This window comes from Megascapheus bottae, chromosome 7 (assembly GCF_031878675.1).
Source record: "Megascapheus bottae isolate mThoBot1 chromosome 7, mThoBot2.hap1, whole genome shotgun sequence".
NCBI lineage: Eukaryota > Metazoa > Chordata > Mammalia > Rodentia > Geomyidae > Megascapheus > Megascapheus bottae.
The window spans coordinates 21,225,409-21,247,910 of NC_143515.1; the positions used below are offsets into that span (position 1 = coordinate 21,225,409).

The 22,502-nt window shown below is 40.4% G+C and overlaps 1 pseudogene; it reads left to right on the forward strand.

Annotated features, from left to right (window-relative positions):
- Window positions 1–21,731: 21,731 nt before the first annotated feature.
- LOC150060395 (immunoglobulin kappa variable 1-39 pseudogene) lies at window positions 21,732–22,279 on the forward strand (annotated as a pseudogene).
- The last annotated feature ends 223 nt before the right edge of the window (window positions 22,280–22,502 follow it).

The window sequence follows — 22,502 nt, forward strand, 5'->3', positions numbered from 1 at the left end:
TGTCATACTATTTGGCCTAATGTCTCTACATTTTGTTCTATTGTAAATCTCTGCTAGGAGAGTGCAGGGTTTCTACTGATTATGACAAATGAGGGAGACTATTGGGCCTATGTTCCTTTGAGTCTGGCTTACTTCACTTAATATGATTTTTGACACTGGTAATAATCAGATGGCTATAGCTATGTGGGTTTATTTTGTGCCTTCTATTCACTGCACTTCAAGCACCCAGAGCTTGCATGGGGCTGAAATTAGTTAACTAATCACAGTGCAATGATTTTACCAGTGTCCTCACCAGAGCCAGAGGCCTGGAGGAGCTCTTTTCTCGAGGGACACTTTTCCATCTGAATTCCATCTTTCATGATCTTACAACCTTTCTTTTTTTAAAAAAAATATTGTTATGTATAGAGGGGTTACAGTTACATTCACCACATAGTAGGTGCATTACTTCTCACACACTGAAACTGCTTCTCATATTTTTCCGAATTTCCTTCCACCTACCCCCTCCCAAGCATCTTATTTGCCCCCTCCCTTTTCCTATTTCAAATAAACCCTTACAATCTTTCCATGGCTGTATAGCCAATGCAAAAGATGCTCTCTTAGCCTCTTTCCTATTGCCCTCACCAAAAACTCCATAATGGTGATGCTAATCTCTTAAATTTATTTCAAATCATTATCTCTACCAATCAAAATAGTTGGGCTTGCAGTTTGGAGCCACTTCATCCAACTTAGACCCAATATTATTAAATTGCCAAAATATTAGACATAATTCTATGTATCATTGTGTTTGATTTCCATTTTTTCCTTCTCCTTAGCATACATCTTTCATGATTTGCCTCTAGGAATGGTCCAGAAATCTATTTGCACTTTCAGTTTGATCTCACAAATAAGAAGCTAAGCCTTTACTCTCCCCAAAGGACTCTGTAGTTAATGTCTATTAAATATTAATACTTCCTCCTTGTGTTTTGATGTAATTCTATTAATTTGGTATGTCAGTCAAATCAGTTTGTGTGATACAATCAAGACTTACAGCTAAGGAAAAACACATATTAGCTGGAACCCTGTTCCCTTTGTGATGATCTTGAAGATACAAGGGCCAGTTCAAATGCAAGGCAGTACAGGTGTTGGAATTGTTCCATTCAATAGGAATCAGAAGGTCAGGACAACCTTCAATGGGAGGACTTAGTGTGGAACACCAGGATGCCTGCCACATGTTGGGCTCTGATTGCCTCCCTTTATTAGCAGGAGAAAGCAGTGAGTGGTTGGGAGAATGTTTTCTTTGATGAGATCTGGTATATAAGGTCTGAGCCAGAACCTTCAGCCTGTTGTTGTAACTCTTCATTGTCACTCAGGACCTGTTCTCTTGCCAAAATCACATAGTTGGCATCTCATAGGGAACAGATGCCCCAGGCTACTAACTTTTGGTGGCCACTCAATTTTCAAAATCCATGATTACCCTATAGACATTATTCTCTAGCTGCTATGTAATATACGAGGAGAGGGAGAATTTTAATTTCCCATTGAAACTGGCCTTGAAACACATGAATTAGGACCACCTTTGTGGATATTGGAGGAAAGATTCACAGTTTAGATACCAGGATTCCATAGTGACAGTACTAAAGATTGTGATGTCACAGGTATGCCACAAGAAAGCAAGCCAATTTCACAATCTGCAAAGCCCAGGAATATGGCTCTTGAAAGTCTTGGAGAGCAGGAAGGCTGAGTCCTTCTTCTCAGGCACCATGATGCAACTGTGACTGAGACACTACTCACACTGTCATGATTCTCTGTGGGTCTCTGACTATTTTCTACTTCATTTGATCTGGAACAAGCACACCCTGATAATGGTGCCCCTTTTCACCAGGATTCTGGGAATGGAGCAAGAAGTCCACTTCAATGGAGGACCCAGAAGGGAGAGAACAGGAGCTGCCTCTGAGGTGCAACAAGCTTTGTGTGCTCAACCAGCATGACTTGGCCTTGTGAATCCTCAGCAGGACAGAACACACTGAAGACCTCACCTTCTAAGAAGTTCAGATGAGAGACAAGATGTGTGTGTGTGTTGTGTATATAAAAAATTGCAGATTCACAGCTAAATTCTATAAGGTCTTCAAAGCAGAGCTCACACCAATACTCCTCAAGCTCTTCAACGAAATTGAAAATGAAGGTTCCTTACCAAACTCATTCTATGAAGCCAGTATAACCCTCATCTCCAAACCAGACAGAGATTCATCAAAGAAAGAGAACTATAGACCTATTTCTTTGATGAACATTGATGCAAAACTTCTCAACAAAATACTGGCCAATCGTCTACAACAACTCATCAAAAAAATTATACACTATGATCAAACAGGTTTCATCACAGGGAGGCAAAACTGGTTCAACATACGCAAATCAATTAATATAATTCAACACATCAACAGGAGCAAGGACAAAAATCACATGATTGTCTTAATAGACGTGGAAAAGGCATTTGACAAGATCCAACACCCCTTTATGTTAAAAGCTCTGGAGAAACTAGGAATCCATGGAACATTCCTCAAGGTAATAAAGGCTGTGTATGACAAACCCACTGCTAGTATTACACTTAATGGTGAAAATCTAAAGCCATTCCCTCTAAAATCAGGAATGAGACAAGGATGCCCACTCTCTCCACTACTCTTTAACATAGTACTAGAATTCCTAGCCAGTGCAATAAGGCAAGAAGCAAGCATAAAGGGGATCCAAGTAGGGAAAGAGGAAATAAAACTATCCCTCTTTGCAGACGACATGATTCTGTATTTAAAGGATCCTATAGACTCTACTCCCAAGCTCCTTGAGCTGATTCAAAACTTTGGAAGAGTAGCAGGCTATAAAATCAACCCTCAAAAATCAACTGCCTTCCTTTATGCCAACAGTGAGAGGAACGAGGCAATAATCAGGAAAGAAACTCCTTTCACAATAGCCTCAAAGAAAATAAAGTACCTAGGAATTAGCTTAACTAAGAACGTAAAGGACCTTTTGATGAAAATTTTAAAACCCTAAAAAAAGAAATTTAAGCAGAACTAAGGAAATGGAAAAACCTCCCATGCTCCTGGATTGGAAGAATCAACATTGTGAAAATGACAATCTTGCCAAGGGCTATCTACAAATTCAACGCAATACCAATCCCAATGGCATTCTTTAAAGAAATAGAAGAGGCAATTCAAAATTTCATATGGAATAATAAAAAACCCCGTATAGCAAAAACACTTCTTAGCAGAAAGAACAGCGCTGGAGGAATTTCAATTCCAAACTTTAGACTCTATTACAGAGCTATAATTATCAAAACAGCTTGGTACTGGCACAAGAACAGGCCTGAAGACCAATGGAATAGAACTGAGGACCCAGATATTAAACCACAGACCTATGGCCACCTAATCTTTGACAAGGGATCCAAAAAAATAGAATGGAAGAAAGACAGCCTCTTCAACAAGTTGTGCTGGCAGAACTGGTTAAGCACCTGTAGAAAATTAAGTTGGATCCTTCTTTGTCACCTTGCACTAGAATTAACTCCAAATGGATCAAAGACCTGGAGGTAAAAGCTGACACACTGAAAACTTTACAAGAAGGAATAGGAGATACACTAGACCTCCTTGGCACAGGTTGAAACTTTCTTAATAAGGACCAAGAATCACAACAAATCAGAGAAAGGCTGGATAAGTGGGACTGCATTAAACTGCAGAGCTTTTGTATGGCAAAGGACATAGCTAGTAAACTAATTAGGAAGCCTACCGAGTGGGAGAAGATCTTCACCAACCAAACAACGGACAAAGGCCTCATATCTAAAATATATCAACAACTCAAAAAATTGAATCACTCCAAAACTAATCTCCAAAGAAACAACCATCCCGTTAAAAAACAGGCCAAAGACTTAAAGAGAGGCTTCTCTGAAGAAGAAACAAAAATGGCCTATAGACACATGAAGAAATTCTCAACATCTCTGGTCATAAATGAAATGCAAATCAAAACAACTCTAAGATTCCACCTCACTCCTGTTAGAATGGCCAGGATCTGGAAAACGAATGACAACAGATGCTGGAGGGGATGTGGCCAGGAGGGATCACTACTAAACTGTTGATGGGAGTGAAAATTCGTTCAACCACTATGGAAAGCAGTGTGGCAGTGCTTCAAAAGGCTAAACATAGAACTCCCCTATAACCCAGCAATTCTACTACTTGGCATTTACCCAACCATCCAGAATCTAGGGCATACTAAATCCACTAGCACAACAATGTTCATTGCAGCATTATTCACCATAGCAAAGATATGGAACCAACCTAGATGTCCCTCAGTTGATGAGTGGATAAACAAGTTGTGGTATTTGTAAACAATGGAATTCTATGCTGCTGTCAGAAAAAACATCATCGACCCATTTGTTAGGAAATGGAAAGACTTAGAAAAGGTCATGTTGAGTGAAGTAAGCCAGACTCAAAGGAACTTAGGCTCAATGGTTTCCCTCATTTGTCATAATCAGTAGAAACCTTGGGCTCTACTAGCAGAGATCTGCAATAGAGCAAAATCCTGATACATAAGGCCATATAGTATGAAGGTAATTGAAAGCACCTCCAGGATATCGAAACAAATGCTATATAACAAGTGACTGTTGTCCTTAATGTACTATGTTATCTCTCATCTCCTTTGCTGTCCCTTGGGTATCTCATATTGTTACAGTACCTCACTTTGTTATCTGATATATTGAATTTATTTGTATTTGGTTATTTGAAATTTGATAGGGAAGGGGGGAAAACCAAGAAGGGGGGTTGGGGGGGAGGGTAAAGGGTACCAAGACATGTGAAAGGGTATCAATGTATGTTAATTAATGCACCTTCTATCTGACAAATATCATGTAACCCTTTTATTAATTACAATAAAAAATATAAAAAAATTGCAGATTGACAGACTATGAAATTTTAATGTTATCCCAGAACCTGTTTTTCAGAATCTTCAGCATCACTTCATGCTAATGAACTGTAAGAAACAATCACAAATGACAAAATGAGACAAAATATGAAGGACGTCATATTAAGCAAAGTAATCTATTCAGATACTGAAGATGGAAGGCAAATTTATGGATCATTAATGAGCAATCAGAGTAAAAATGATCTGCAAATCTTGTTTCCACTTATATTGTAATGGCCACGATTAAAACTACCATAAAATATTTTTCAATGCATTCAATATGTTTCTTGTTATCTATTTATTTAAAGAAATTCAATATACACTTATAAATATCCTTTCTCAATTAGCTGAGATGCAAGGATTGCCATTTGAAGTCAGCTGGCAAGAAAGTCTATGGGACTTTAATTCCTGATTAAATTTCCAAAATCGGAAAGTGAGAGCTGTGGCTTAAATGGTATAGCAGAGTACTAAACTTCAACACAAACCCCAAGTGATAGCACATGTCCTTCAAGTCATGGCCCAGAATGAGGGGGAGTATATAGACACAGAAAGAGACAAAGACAGATAAAGAGAACAAGAGGCAGAAGGAGGAAGGGAAGGAGAAATGAAACATTTTAGGCTCATGCCTAATGGCTAATACCTATTAATCTGCCTATGCATGTACATGAGATATGATATTGTTCAAAGACAACCTGCGTGAAAAGTTTACAAGACTCTAATCTCCAAGTAACAACCAATGAGCCAGAGGTAGAGATGTGGGTCATGTGGTAGAGCAGTAAACTTGATGAAAAAAGCTGACAGACAGAACCCACTCCCTGGGTTCAAGCCCTAAGATCAAAATCTAAACTGCATTTCAGGCTGGGGGTATGGCCTAGTGGTAGAGTGCTTGCCTAGTGTGCATGAATTTCTGGGTGTGATTTCTTGGTATCATATATACCAGAAAGGCTAGAAGAGGGCTGGGATCAAGTGGTAGACCTTTCGGGTTCAGAAAGCTCAAGGACAATTCCCAAAGGCCTGAATTCAAGCAGAGAAATGAAAAGAAATCTGAACAAAACTAAACTTAAGGAAGTTGCTCTGTGGCTCAAGGGGTAGGGAGGTAGCCTTGAGATGAAGACCTGAAGGACAGTGCCCTAGGCCCAGAGTTCAAGTCCCATGACCACAAAACAAAACAAAACAATAAAAACCTAAACTGAAAGGAATAAAAAAAGTCAAAAAGAGTCAAACAGAAGGGGCCTGGAGTTTGGCCTAGTGGTTAAAGTGCTTGCCTAGCATGCATGAAGACCCGGGTTTGATTCCTCGGTACCACATACACAGAAAAAAGCCGGAAGTGGTGCTGAGGCTCAAGTGGTAGAGCTCTAGCCTTGAGAAAGTCCAAGGACAGTGCTCAGGCCCTGAGCTCAAGCCCAGCACTGGCAAAAAAAAAAAAGAGTCAAACAGAAAGGGAGAGGTAAAGTAGGAGGAAGGGAAGGATGGAGAAAGAAAAGGAAGAAGGGAAGGAAGGAGGGAGGGAAGGAAGGAAGGAAGAAGAGAGGGAAAGAAAGAAAGAAACCAATTTTCAGTCTGCAAGAGCTTGGTAAGGCGAACATAGAGTATTTGTTTTGACAGGGAACTATTGAAAGTGAATAAAAAGTCTAAGAAGAAACAAAAATATGTATCAATATATTTTTAACTAGACTGTTTCATCAGTTACTTCTGCAGTGATATGTTTTAAAAATAATCTTAAAATATTTATTCTAAAGTCAAATGGTCTCCAAGTAGAACCACACTCTGTGCACCCAGCATTTTTATGTCTCTCCTCTATGTGGGACACCTGTGGACACCAGGCCTGTGGTGACTCACTGAGGACATCCAAGGCTGCAGCTGTGCCCAGCCCTGCCCAGCCCTTGCTCATTTGCATGTGCCCAGAGCTCAGCCCACTGCCCTGAGCACTTCTTCAGAGTCTGCCCACAATTCCAGGACCAGTCAGAGTATTGGTAATAATATACACTGGTATCAGCAGAAACCAGGGGATGCTCCTAAGTACCTTATCTATAGTGAAAAGAATTGACACTGTAGAACTCCTCCAGATTTAGTGACAGTGAATCTGGGACAGAATAATCTCTTGCCCCATCAGCAGCCTGCAGCCTTAAAATGTGGCCACATATTACTGTCAACGAGATTACAGTACTCCTGCCTCAGTGAGATAAGTCATAACAAAAACCTCGCAGGGAAGCAGAAGTGAGAGGCTGGGCTGTCCCAGCTGCTCCTCCTGGTGTCACAATGTTGTTGACAGTACTTTCCAGGTGCAGCCTGACTCTCGACAATACTTCAAGCTTTTGGTTGAACTTTCTCTGAGGGCTCCTCTGCATCTCTTCCTCTTTTCGTGTTCTTTATCCACAATGCACAGACATGTCCTTTTCTCTTCTAACATAAAGGCATCCTTTGTGATTCACACTCTCCAAGGAGCAACTATTTTAAAACAGGACATGAGTTTAGTCACTATTATCTTAAATCCATGGTAACCTGGGAAGTTGGAACTAAGAACAGGGGATTGTCTCCTTCCAAGAGGCTACTCCTCTAGGGTTTTGGCAGCAGAACTCTGTGAATATCCACCTTCTGGGAAAACTCAGGGTGGGCCAAGGATGTTTTCACCTGCCTAACAACCCCTGTGGTGGATTCTCCAGGCCTCACCGCTGTTCAGGTATGTCTGCTTATGTCTATAAATACTGAAAGGTCTCCTGAAGGACCAATCTCACAGACGGATGCCTAACAATGCAATTCTAGAGGAAAACAGAGAAGAAACTAGGAACTGAGCTTCCACAAGCAATCATGATGATCATAATGATGGATTAAGATAGCTCACAGTCCAAGATGGTCTCCTATCCAAAAACTATCAAAATATATTACCTAAGAGATAGCACTGTGACACACTGAATTCGATTCTAAGTTGTGTTTATTATTCAGGGATCATAAAAAAAAATGAAGAAAAACTTCAATAAGTCTTAGAGGACACAACAAGAAGCTGGAAATTAAAACATCACAAGTTGGTCATGATCACACACAGAAAAACCAAATGGGACACAAGACAATATCATAGCACATAAAAATGGAATATACATTACTTGGCTTCAGATTTATTTTTCTGCTCTGCCAGTGATACACACTTAAAAATTCAAGGTATCCAAGACATTAATATCTGAGAATCAAGGCTCAAATCCAGCCTGAGCAGGAGATGAACTACCAGAAACCCCAAAATAGAGCCAGGCTCTAAAATATCAGAGTTCTGGCTTTCAGCAAAAAAGAATATCAGGGACAATGTCCATATTTTGAATTCCTGGAGTGTGTGTGTGTGTGTGTGTGTGTGTGTATAGCTCCTTAGGGAAAGCCAGAATATTATAATTTGATGGAGTCCCATGTGTCATTTCAGCAGGAGTGCTGTTTATAAATGCTACCTGTGACTGAGTCTAGTATTTCACTCTTTATCCCATGGAGGTTTTCATAGTTTCACATCTTACACCCCTCTCTTTAATCTATTTCAGATTTAATTTTAAACTAGTGAGATTAGGAAAATATATTCAGTCTGCTATATGAATATATCCAGTGTTCAAATCCATAATTTTTGAAGACACAATTTTTCTAGCATATGTTTTGACACTGGTAAAAATCAGATGGCTATAACTATGTGAGTTTATTTTGTGTCTTCTGTTCATTGCACTCCAGGTGCCCAGAGTTGGCATTGGGTTGAAAATTAATTAACGAATCATAGTGCAATGACTTTTCCGGTGTCCTTGCATGAGTGAGAGGCCTAGAGGAGCTCTTTTCTCAAGGGAAACTTTTCCATCTGAATTCCATCTTTCATGATCTTAGAGCTTTTTTTTTTTTTTTTTTTTTTTTTTTTTTGCCAGTCCTGGGCTTGAGCTCAGGGCCTGAGCACTGTCCTTGGACTTTCTCCAGGTTAGAGCTCTACCATTTGAGCCTCAGCACCACTTATGGCTTTTTTCTATGTATGTGGTACCGAGGAATCGAACCCGGGTCTTCATGCATGCTAGGCAAGCGCTTTAACCACTAGGCCAAACTCCCGGCCCCGATCTTACAACTTTTCTATGGCTGTATAGCCAATACCAGAGATGCTCTCCATGCATCTTTACTATTGTCCTCACTCAAAACTTCACATTGGTGATGCTAATCTCTTAAATTTATTTCAAATTACTATCCTCTTTATTTCTACCAATCAAGGTAGTTGGGCTTACAGTTCAAAGCAACTTCACCCAACTTAGACCCAACAATTATTAAAATACCAAAATATAAGACATGGTTCTATGTATCAATGTGTTTGCTTTCTGTTCATTTCCTTCTCCTTAGCATACACCTTTAATGATGTTTCTAGAAGTGCTCCAGAAATCTATTGGCACTTTCAGTTTGACCACAAAAATACAACCTTATGCCTTTACTCTCCACGAAGGACTATTTAGTAAAAGTCTATTAAGTGTTATTACTTCCTCTTTCTGCTCTGATGTCATTCTATCCATTTGGTATGTCAGTCAAATCAATTTAATTGGGTGATACAACCAAGACTTACAGCTAGGAAACCACAAACTTAGCCTGGAACTCTAGTCCTGTTGTAGTGATCATGAAGATAAAAGGTCCGAGTACAAATGCAAGGCAGTACAGGTGTTCGCAATCTTCCATTCAATAGGAACCCGATAGTCAGGACAACCTTCCAGGGGAGGAGTTAGTGTGGAACACAAGGATGCCTGCCACTTGATTGGCTCTGATTGTTCCCTTTATTAGCAGGAAAAGGCAGTGATTGGTGTGGGAGAATGTTTTCTTCGATGAGAGCTGGTATATAAGGTCTGAGCCAGAACCTTCAGCCTGGTGTTGTAACTATTCATTGTCACTCAGGACCCTTCCTCTTTGCCAAAATCACATAATTGGCATCTCATAGGGAACACATATCCTAGGTTACGAATTTTTCTGTGGCCACTCAATTCTCAAAATCCTTGATTAACCTATAGATTTTTTCTTCTAACTGCTATACAATATATGAGGAGAGCACTCATTTTAATTTCCTATACAAATTGACCTTAAGCACATGAAAGTGTACCATCTTTGTGGATATTGGAGGAATGATTGACAGTCTAGACACTAGGACTTCCATACTGTAAGTACTAAAGATTGTGATGTCACAAGTCTGCCACGAGAGGGCAAGCCAACCTCACAATGTAGAAAGCTCAGAGCAGGCTCTTGAAAGTCTTTGAGAGCAGGAAGGCTGCTTCCTTCTCTGCAGAACTGAGGCTGGCAAGCTCCCTGCTCAGCCACCACAGTGCGCCTTGCCTGAGACACTGCTCACACTGCATGCTTCTCTGTGGGTCTCTGACTATTTTCTACCTCATTTGATCTGTAACAAGCACGTCCTGACAATGGTGCCCCTTTTCACCAGGATTCTGGGAATGGAGCAAGAACTACAATTCAATGGTGGACCCAGATGTGAGAGAACAGGAGCTGCCTCTGAGGTGCAACAAGCCTTGTGTGCCCAGCCAGCATGACTTGGCCTTGTGAATCCTTAGCAGAACAGAACATGCTGAAGACCTCATTTTCTAAGAGTTTCAGTGGAGAGAATAAATGTCACATAACTGTTACTGGAAGAAATTAGAGATAGAAAAAGTTTGAAATTTGATTTCTCTCGCACTTGTTTTTGAGAATTCTCTGCAAAGAGCGAGACACACAATACACTTAAACTTTACACACTCAATGCACATGACCTCCTCGTGTGTAAGGAGAAGACATGCTGGCTGACAGGAGACTGTGGATGAGGGACATTTGCTGACTTTCTTCATGGTTGGTGAGAACAGCAGGGAAGTCATCCAGCCACACAGAGCACTCAAACTCTGAGCTCCTGATGACTTAGTCTCCCCACATGCTCATGACCTTCAGACTGGACTCAACCCCAGTGAGTGGGGAGCATTTTCCTCCACTGAAGACAAGGCCACCACAGGGCAGGGCCTTTGTCACCCACAGGTTCTCAGCTCCATCACCCTTGAAGGTGACTGCAAGAATGTCAGCCCTGGACAGAGGATCTTGACCCAAATCTCTCCAGTTCATTCCAGTGCCTGAAACTTGAGGTCAGCTCTCACAGCTCCACACTGGCTGAAACTACATGAATAAATAGAAAAATGACTTCATAGTCACCTTTTTACAATTGTTGTTCCTAACTCACCACAGTAAATGCCCATGGTATTTGTCTTCTTCATCTTACCTAGACCCACGATTGTGAATCACTAGACTCACAGAATTCCTAGATTGTGAAGGTTCAAGATGAAAGCAATGATAGTTTCTCTTGCTGTGAATCTGGGTTGGAGTGTCCAAGGAAAGGCATTAAATGACATCTGATGGGTCAAATTTCAATCCTTATTTAATCCAGATCCAAGATGTTTCTTCAGAGTTATTGCTACTGGCCTAAGAAGTGATTCTGATCCCCCCTTCTGTATTCTACAGAAGCAAACAGCAATAGTGATATCTGGGCAGACATGATGTTTTCATCACTAGGAAAGGATAAAAGACAGGAGTGGTTAGAACTGAGTAGCCCTGATGTTTTTATATGTAATGACCTCCAGTATCATCCTGTATCATTTCATGTTGAGGAACTTTGAGAAATATTATCAAATGGTATAAAGGTGACAAAATATGAGAGATTTCAGATAAGGGAAAGTACAGTTTATTTAGATAGTGTGGACAAAAGACATCACCTAAATTTTCAATTGTGAAAAATTTGTGAGTCAGTGTTGAGGAATCAGACTAAAACTGCATCTACAAAAATTACTTCAACATAATGGAAATACTTTGGGAAAAATAATATTAAGTGAAGTAAGCCAGACCCAAAGGAACATAGGTTCAATGGTTTCCCTCATTTGTAACAAGTAGAACACATCTAGGACTCACCTAGCAGAGGATTACAACAGCGCAAATCCTAGATACATAAAGTCATACAGGAAGAAGTTAATTGAAAGGTTCTCTAGAATATGGAAACAGGAGATTTAACTTGTGTTATTGTTCTTAATATGCTCTGTTATTTCTCTTCTCCTTTGTTGCCCTTTGATGAATCTCATATTTTTACTGTTACCTGGAATATATTATATACGTTTATTTGTTTATTTGAAATAGGAAAAGGAAGGGGGAAAACAAGATGATTGGGAGAGTTTGGGAGAGGGAAATAGGGACAAAAATATTAGAAGGGGTATCAACGTGTGAGAAGTAATGCACCCACTATCTGGTGAATGTAACTGTAACCACTCTATATACTACATCGATAATAAAAAATAAAATGAAAAAAATTACTTCAAGTTATATGCAATGGTCATGATTAAAAATACCACAAAATACTTTTCAATTCATTCAATATGTCTTATGTAATTTTTTTTTACTTAAAGAAATAAATAGTTGGGCACCTATGCCTCATTTTTGTAATCTTAGCGATTCAGAAAGCTAAGCACAAGGACTGCAACTTGAAGCCAGCCTAGGTAGGAAAGTCTATGAGACCAAACTAATTCCCAATCAACCATGGAAAATCTGGAAGTGGAGCTATGGCTCAAGTGGTACAGCAGAGTGCTAGGCACCAGGACAGCATCCACTCTCTAATTTCATGCCTTCAGCCTGAAGATGAGTGCACACACACACACACACACACACACACACACTAACATATTCAGAAATGGAACATTTTAGCCAGGTGCCAATGTATAATACCTGTCAACCAACCTACTCATGAATGTGATATTCAAGAATGGGTGTTGAAAGACATCCTGTGCAAAAATAAATAAATAAAAATCCATGCGAATTTTACCTCCAATTAATCACTCAGAACCTGCAATTGAAAGTGTGGCTCCTCTGGTAGAGCATTTATCTTTCAGGAAAGAGCTAAGAGACAGTACCCAGACACATTGTTCAAGACCCAAGTACAAGAAAATGAAAGAAAGTATGAACCAAAGAATGATAATGGAGAAGGAGGGAGGGAGATGGGGGGAGAAAGAGAGCAAGAGAGAGAGACAAAGAGACAGAGAGACAGAGAGACAGAGAGACAGAGAGACAGAGACAGAGAGCGACAGTGACAGAAAGAGGAAAAGAGAAAAAGAGCGAGAAGGAGAAGACAGAAAAGAAAGAAAAGCTGAGAGAAAGAAAGGAAGGGAGAAAATGAGGGAGGGGATAGAAAGGGAGAAAAAGAAAATAAATAAATAAATAAAGAATTATTGACAATAAATAAAAGATCCAAGCAGAAACAAGAATATATATCAATATATTTATGAAATATCCTGTTACATAATTTCTTCTGCACATTATGCATTTTGAAAATAGGAAACTATCTTCTACCATCAAATGTTCTCCAAGGAGAAATACATTTTCTGTAGGCCAATTTATGTGTCTCTCCTCTGGTGTGAACACCTGTGGACACAAGGCCTGTGGAGACTCACTGAGCACAGCCAAGCCTGCAGCTGTGTCCAGCTCTGCCCAGCCCCTGCTCATTTGCATGTGCCCAGAGCTCAGCCCCCTGCCCTGAGCACTTCTTCAGATCTGCCCATACCCTGGGCAGCAGTCAGTCCAGTCAGCACACAGCATGGACATAACCCCTGTTCAGCTCCTGGGGCTCCTGCTGCTCTTCCTCTCAGGTAAGGAAGGACACTGCTGGGCATTAACTCAGCCTAAGACATCCAGGGCTGTCTGGAACTTCAGGAAGACCTCTTATAGCATGAATTTCAAGGAGGATAATTGTTTTTTTTTAATGTTTTTTTTTCTGCCAGGTTCCAGATGTGCCATCCAGATGACCCAGTCTCCATCCTCCCTGCCTGCATCTCCTGGAGACAGTTACAATCAATTGTGGAGCCAGTCAAGGCATTAGCAGTCACTTAGCCTGGTATCAGCAGACACCAGAGAAAGCTCCTAAACCCTTGATTTATTGGGGAGACAGTTTGCATTCTGGGGTCTCATCCAGTTTCAGCGGCAGTGGATCTGGGTCAGATTACTCTCTCACCATCAGCAGCCTGCAGCCTGAAGATGCTGGCACTTATTACTGTCAACAGTATATTAGTTACCCTACCACAGTGACACAAATCATAACATAAACCTCCCAGGGAAGCAGAATTGAGAGTCTGGGCTGCCCTAGCTGCTCCTCCTGCTGCCTCCACCTGCTGACACAGCTTCTCAGAGGCAGAAAGTCTCTGAAGGTCACCTGAGGATCTTAATAGAATCAGCTGTGCAGATTTCTCTTTATTTCTCTGTCTACAGCAGTACAAATATGGCAATGCCTCTCTTGTTTTAGAAGAGTACACAAATTATCGCATGGGGGAAAACTGTTAACACATTACTTATCAAATTAATTAATTAATTTACCTGAAAGGAGATATGCTAGTTATTCCCAGCAGGCTGAATTTTTTGTAATGCAAAAAATATAGATTCTCTGGTTTCATTCATTGTAATAATGTATGTCTAGAATATATCTAACAGAGGATCACAATAGGTAAATAGCTCTTACATATGACCATCTAAAATAATGCTAATCAAAATGAACTTTAAGATATGAAAAGAAGCAAGACTTTTTTTGTTTTATTTGTTTTTGCTTTTTTGGTGGAATGTGTGAAGTTGTTTCTTTTTTCTTTCTTTTTCTCCTTTTGTTCAATTCGTGTTTCTGTATCTTGGAGGTTCTTTCAGTCAGCGTCATACTAGGTAGCCTCATGTATCTAGGTTTTGTTCTATTGTAACTGCTTTTGATTGAGTATGTTACCCTGTGACTTATATATACTTTTATCTGATTAGGAAAAGGGAATGGTAATAACAAATTAGTGAGACAAAGAACAAAGGAAGATTCAATACAACAGTGATACTTACAAAAAGCTTTGTTGGAAATGAAGTTTATAACTTCTGGGGAGGGCATTCAGGGGTAGGGAACGTGGGAATAAAATGATGGGGAGGGCATTCAGGGGTAGGGAAAGTGGGAAAAAAATTAGGGAGGTGTAACACTCTTCAACAAGAAATGTGCTCATTACCTCACTCATGTACCTGTAACCCATCTCTACATCACCTTGAAAATAAAACATATTATAAAGAAAAATTCAGGTCTAAGCTTCTGCCATTCCAAGACTGGGTTACATTATTGAGTAATGCTAAACACAGAAATATGTCCTCTGGAGTTCCCTCAGACACCAGATCATCTATCTGTGAAACGGGAGGTCTCCTCACCTAGGTCATTGCCATGTCTACAAACCCAGGGTTGGATACCAATGCTCTGCACTGCTTGCAGGTCCTGACAGGTGACCTCCCCTCCACTCCAGTGTCTCCCTGCACATTTCATGGTTATTTAAAGTAAACTTTTCTAACTTTTCATTGGCATGAGTACTCCTCATGCAGAAACTCCACAGAAGTGGCTGTGTGAAGTAAATCAAGTTTATCCCAGTAGCTGAGAGTTTAGGCCAAACTTCAATCCCCTCACTCACTGAAACCACATAAATAATTCCATACAAGACTTCTCAGTCATCTTTTGGGCCTGACTTCTTCCAACCTCACCACAGGAATAGGTTCATGACATCTTCCTTCTTCATCCTACTTAGATGCATAGAAAGGTAGCAATAAGACTTAGAGAATTCCTAAACTCAGGAGTGTATGTAATGAAGGCAAAGATGACTCTTCTCACCATTAAATTGAGCAGGGTGTCCAAGGAAAGGCATAATATGATATCTGATTGAGCAAATTTCTACCTATGTTTGCTCAAGATCCAAGATGTTTCTTCATGTACATATTTACTGGCTTCAGAAGAAAACAAGACTGACTCTCTTTTTCTCTGTCTCATTTTCTCTGTCTCAGTCTCTATCTGTCTCTCTCTCCTCACCCATCCTCTCTCTTCTCTCTTCACTTGGTCCTGGAGATGTGAACAGCAGTACTACTTCCTGGGCAGGCATGAGATTTCCACTCATTTGGAATGAATGAAGACCATGTGTGGCTGGGTAGCAGTAGTTTTTGTTGAAGTAATCATGGCCAACCTTAAAACTCATCACTTTCATCCTGATGAACTGTGGGAAGTAGTATTCAGTGGTATAACAGTAACAAAATATGAGATACCAGATTAAGAAAAGTACATATAAGTCATATAAGAAGTCTAAAGTTTCAGTGGTGGGTCATCGGAGTGAAACTGCACCTGTAAAAAATTGCTCCAGCTTATATTGTAATGCCAATGATTAAAACTATATAAGATACTTTTCTATTCATTTAGTACTTTTCATGTTACCTCTGTATCTAAAGCAATTAAAGTTGGGTATCTGTGCCTTATTTTTGTAATCCTAGCTACTCAGTAAACTTAGATCCAAGAACAGCAATTTGAAGCCAGCCTAGGAAGGAAAATCCTTGAGATTATAACCAATTTTTCATCCAATATGTGGAAGTAGATCTGCCGCTGGTATATGGAAGTGCTAGCCCTGAGTACAAAAATCTAAGGGACAAAACCTAGACCATCAGTTCATGCCCCAGGATAAATGAGAAAACACACACACACACACACACACACACACACACGAGTGAGGTGCTCATGGCTAATACCTATCAGCTTACCTACTCATGAGTGTGAGTTAGGAGAATGAGTATTTGAAAACAGCCTTTGCAAAAGACTCTATGATTCTTTACCTCCAATTAACCATGAAAAAGGCAATCTGTATGTAATTGAGAAATAATATTCCCTCAAATATCCTTTTCCAGGTGCGGCCAAAATTCTCTTGTCCTATGCACTCTCAAATTTCACAGAAGTGTTATCTATAACACTATAACTCCTAAATTTTCATTCACTTGTCAACTCATGGTTGATTTCCAAACCCCACACCTACCCCACCTCCATAGGCCATTTTTCCTTAGATCACCAATGATCTCTGTGTTGCTAAAACGCCAGGCATACTGTTAAGCCCTTATTTGTCCTGATTTCTCAATAGCACATGATTCAAACAGTGATATGCCAGACCTCTCTCCTTGCCTGTCATGTTTTCTCTACTTTGGCCTCTCCTTCTCAATCTCATTGGCAATCTCTATCACACTCCGCTCAAGTTTCTCAAGGTTTGATTTATGGGATTTTCCTCTTATGTTTTCCCCCAGCCCCGATCCTGTGGCTTGAACTCAGGGCCTGGGCACTGTCCTTGAGCTTTCTCAAGGCTATCACTCTACCACTTGAGCCACAGAACCTCTTCCAGATTTTTCTGTGTATGTGGTACCGAGAAATCGAATCCAGTGCTTCCTGCTTTGTTGGCAAGCATTCTACGACTAGGCCAACCCCCAACCTCTCTTTTAATTGAAGACTTTAGGGTGAATAATTCTTCCTGACAAGAGAGAGAGATAGTCAAAGATTGCAGAATAAGTCCCAGGCAAAGTGGTACCTATAATTCCAGCAGTCAGGAATTGGTCTAGGTCAGCCCGGGCTGTTGTGACAGTTACATAGATAGATAGCCCTGCTGTTGTGATAGATAGATAGATAGATAGATACATAGATAGATAGATACATAGATAGATAGATAGATAGATAGATAGATAGATAGATAGATAGATAGATAGAATAAATATATGGTAGAGCCAGAATCCGAACTTTCTCTAGGGCTCTCTATGGGATTCCTGCTTTTCCCTACTACTTCATGTTCTTGCCCAAGCATCTCCTCTGTGAGAAGTAGAAGTAAGTCTCTGCTATTCTTCTCAAACATTTTGTTTGTTTTGCCAGTCCTGGGCTTGAGCTCAGGGCCTGAGTACTATCCTTGGATTTTCTCAAGGCTAGAGCTCTACCACTTGAGCCTCAGCACCACTCTTGGGTCTTTGTGCATGCTAGGCAAGCACTCTACCACTAGGCCAAACTCCTGTCCCTCAAACACATTTTGTATCATTCTAGACAAAATTATTAGAGAATGCTAGAGGGTTACTTAAGTCAGACCAACTAGACACTGGTGGCTCACTCCTGAAATCCTAGCTAATCAGGAAGCTAAGATCTGAGAATCAGGGTTCAAACCCAGCCTGGAAAAGTTCCTGTGAGACTATTATTTCTAATTAACAACCAGAAAACCAGAAGTGGCACTGTGACTCAAAGTGGTAGAGAACTAACCTTGAGCAAAAGAGTTCAGGAACAACAACTAGTTCCTTAGTTCAAGCCCCACAACCAACCAACCAAAAAAAAAAGAAAAAAAGAACTTACCTGCTGAACAAATGGGATTATCTCCTGAGAGTTTGAATCTAAAGAGAGAGAAAGAGAGAGAGAGAGAGAGAGAGAGAGAGAGAGAGAGAGAGAGAGAGAGAGAAAAGGAATGTATGCTGAATGCAATTAAATATCTACTTGCAAAGTACCAAAACATGTATGTTCCTCACTAAGGATATATCAATGCTGGATATCTCCTTATTTCTATAAACATTATTAAGAACCTACTATGTGGCCGGGAGTTTGGCCTAGTGGTAGAGTGCTTGCTTGGCATGCACAAGGACCCGGGTTTGATTTCTCGGTACCACATACATGGGAAAAGCTGGAAGTGATGTTGTGGCTCAAGTGGTAGAGCTCTAGCCTTGAAAAAGTCCAAGGACAGTGCTCAGGCCCTGAGCCCAAGCCCCAGGATTGGCAATAAATAATTTTTTTAAAGAGCCTACTATGTGCAGGGTTTTTTGAGATGCAAATGTAAGATATCTCTGTCCATGTTCTATGTGAGAATAATACATGCAAATATATGTTATTCATAAAACAGCACTATTGATTCAGAACAAAAATGTACAAGATACAGTAGGACACAAAAATATGTGTCACTTTTACCATGTAAGTGGAACTATCTTTACCACATTTTTAAAAGGAGGAAATATGAGCTGAGGTGTCATGTGTACGTGCACGCACACACACAAAGCAGCTAAATACTGATAGCCCACACTTGTAATCTTAGTTACTCAGGGGACTAAGATTTGTGGATCAGGGTTTGAAACCATTAAAATACCAAACTGGAGGGCTGGGAGTTTGGCCTAGTGGTAGAGTGCTTGCCTAGCATGCACAAAGACCCAAGTTCAGCTCCTCAGTACTAAATACACAGAAAAAAGCTGGAAGTGGTGCTCAGGCTCAAGTGGTAGAGCTCTAGCCTTGAGAAAGTCCAAGGATAGTGCTCAGGCCCTGAGCTCAAGGCCAGGAATGGCCAAAAAAAATTACTAAACTGAAGATACAGCACAAGTAGTAGGATGCCAACTATAGGCAAAAAGGCCAAATGAGAGCACAAGGACCAGGAGTCTAAGTAAGACCCCCAATATGGGGCCAAGAAGAAATTGCTTGATTTGGTAGATATTTCAAAAGTGAAAACAGGTTTTGTTAAAGAACAATGTAGAATGAGAGAAATAACAATACCAAGAATAATGCCAAGCTGGTGGTGGCTCATGCCTGTAATCCTAGCTACTCAGAAGGCTGAGATCTGAGGATCAAGGTGCAAAGCCAGCCTGGGCACAAAAGGATCTGAGACTCTTATCTCCTATTAACTTTAAGAAAAGTTAAGTGGGGCTTGGCTCTAGGGTACGATGGTAGCCCTGAGCTGAAGAGCTCAGGGAAAGCACCCAGGCCAAGTTCAAGGCCCCTGACCCCCCCCCACACACACACAGAAAGATAATACCAAGGATTTTTGGCATTTTTGAGTAGCTAAGTGAGAATGAGGGAAGAACAAGATGACAGGGAATTAAAGCTTGAAATGCTTAGTGTCCAGACATACAAATGCAGATGAAGAAAGAAAACATTGTAGGAATTGTGAATTAACTACATTCCTTACTAATATCCTTACCTTAAGAGGGAAAAGACTTGTTTAGGAACAGTATTGTTCCCTAGGCTCACCACCTACAGCAAAAGTCATATTAGAATAATATCATCCTCTTCAAAGAGGATGATAACCCAAACTATACAACCCCCAGTAACCTGCTATTCTTACCTTAGTAAAGGCTCTCATCTAGCAAAGAAGGTATAAGAGCATACAATACTATACAATATAGTAGCATATATTAATAATGACAGCAGGCAACTTCAGTGGCAGCCTCTGCTCCCATTTTCTTTTTTTATTATTATAAAGATGATTTACAGAGGAGTTAGTTTCATAAATCAGATAATGAGTACATTTCTTTTTCGAGAATTTCACCCCTCTCACTCACTCTCTCCCAGTTTTCTCCTCCCATCCTCATGGACAAGCTGTATAGTTCATTTTCAACACAGATTCTAGTGGATAACATTGCCTAATTTTTCACTCTTTGTCCCTTCATTTCTGTGCCCCCCTTGCCCTACCCAAAACTGATAACAAAATAAAACAAAAAGAACAAAGAAAAACCCTCTTCTTTCCATTTTCTGGAGTTCATTTCAATAAATATTATATGATCTGAAAAAAAGACAATCTGGATTGGTGGCTCATGTGGCAGGGTATTAACCTTGAGGACAGCACCCAAATACTTAGTTCAAGCCCCAAGTATGAAAACAAAATTAAATGAGAGGGGGCAGTGACAGGAGTAATGAAGGAGGGAGAGTAAAAAAGAAGGAAGAAAAGAAGGTAGCAAGGAAGGAACTAAGGAAGGAAAGAAGGAAGAGAGGAAGGAAGAGAAAAAGAGGGAGGAAGGTTGGTAAGGATGGGAGAGAAATAAGAAAAGAATAGAGAAAAGTAAGATAGGAAGAAAGAAGCGAGGAAGAATAGAGAAAGAAACAAAGAAAGAAAGAACCAGAGAAAGAGAAAGAAAGAAACAAGAGGAAGTAGGAAGGAGAGAGAGAGGGAGGGATGGAGAAAGGAAAGGATGGAGATTAATATTGCTGATGAATGATAAAAATGTGATATATATACACATGTAGATACACACACACACACACACACACACACACACAATGTAATTGCATATAGCCAACAGAGAAGATAAAATAATGGCATTCACTGGGAAGTGGATGAAGCTACAGCGAATCATATTGAGTGAGACAAGTCAAGACCAAAGGAACAAAAAGCACACCTTATCCTTAATATGTGGCTATTAGATCCAAACAGTACAAGAGCGATGATGCAATATTTGGGTACCCAAGGTTATAGACATGGTCTTGGAAATATAAACATAAGTACATAGACAAATCTATGATGGGCTATATACTCTATAGATGTAATGATTCATTACATACATTAATATGTACCTATGACATACAAACTCTCAAACTTAATTTTAATTAAGTTCTAAACTCTAAGTGCCAGTGATTGTATATAGAGATTTCTTTCTTGAATACTTGTTTGGTAAACTTGACATTTGAAATATGATGTAAAAATAAATGTTAATAAATTATTTACTAAAAAAGGAGAACGAAGTTAAGGAAGAAAGGAAGGAAGGAAGAAGAGAGCAAGGATAGCCAAAAAAGACAGAAAGAAGACAGAAAGAAAAATAATAAATGTATAACTACTTGGTAAAGAGAAAACAGATATTTTTCCCAGGAAAACTTATAGGGAGTGAATGAAAGTTCTGTGAGGAAACAAGTATGTGCTTCAATATATTTATGAAATATCCTCTTACATCAGTGACTTCTCTGTGTTACATATTTGGAAAATAGTCTTAAAAACCTTTACTTCACAAAAATTCTTTCAAGAAGAAACACATTCTCTGCAGACAAATGTATATGTCTCTCCTTTGATGTGGACACCTGTGGACACAGGCCTGTGGTGACTCACTGAGGACAGCCAAGCCTGCAGCTGTGCCCAGCCCTGTCCAGCCCCTGCTCATTTGCATGTGACTAGAGCTCAGCCCACTGCCCTGAGCATTTCTTCAGAGTCTGCCCACACCCTGGGCAGCAGTCAGTCCAGTCAGCACCCAGCATGGACATGAGGACCCCTGCTCAGCTTCTGGGGCTTCTGCTGCTCTGCCTCCCAGGTAAGGAATGACAGCAGTTCTCCCATCCTGAGTGTTAAGCAAAGTCCTCTAATAACATGACTAATGGTGTGGGTATTTTCTTGTATGTTTCCATGGCCAGGTGCCAGATGTGACATCCAGCTGACCCAGTCTCCATCCTCCCCGTCTGCATCTCCAGGAGACAGAGTCACCATCACTTGCAGGGCCAGTCAGGGTATTAGTGATAATTTACACTGGTATCAGCAGAAACCAGGGAAAGCTCCAAAGCTTCTGATCTATTATGCAACTAGTTTGGCATCTGGGGTCCCATCCAGGTTCAGTGGCAGTGGGCGAGGGACAGAGTTCACTCTCACCATCAGCAGCCTGCAGCCTGAAGATGCAGCCACTTATTACTGTCAACAAGCTTACAGTAATCCTCCCACAGTGATACAAGTCATAACATAAACCTCCCAGTGAAGCAGAAGTGAGAGGCTGGGCTGCCCTAGCTGCTCCTCCTGCTGCCTCCACCTGCTGAGGGTGCTTCTCATATACAATGGCTCTGAACTCTACTTCAAGCTTTTGGTTCTGGTTTCTGTGAAGGTTCCTCTGCATTTCTGTCCCTTTTCTCATCTTCTGTCCATGAAGCACAGACATGGCCATGACTTCTCATATAAAGGTATCATTTGTGATTGACACAAGAAAATAGAAGCCAGTCCAAATTTTCCCAGCAGAACTTCATTCAACATAGAAAATGAGTG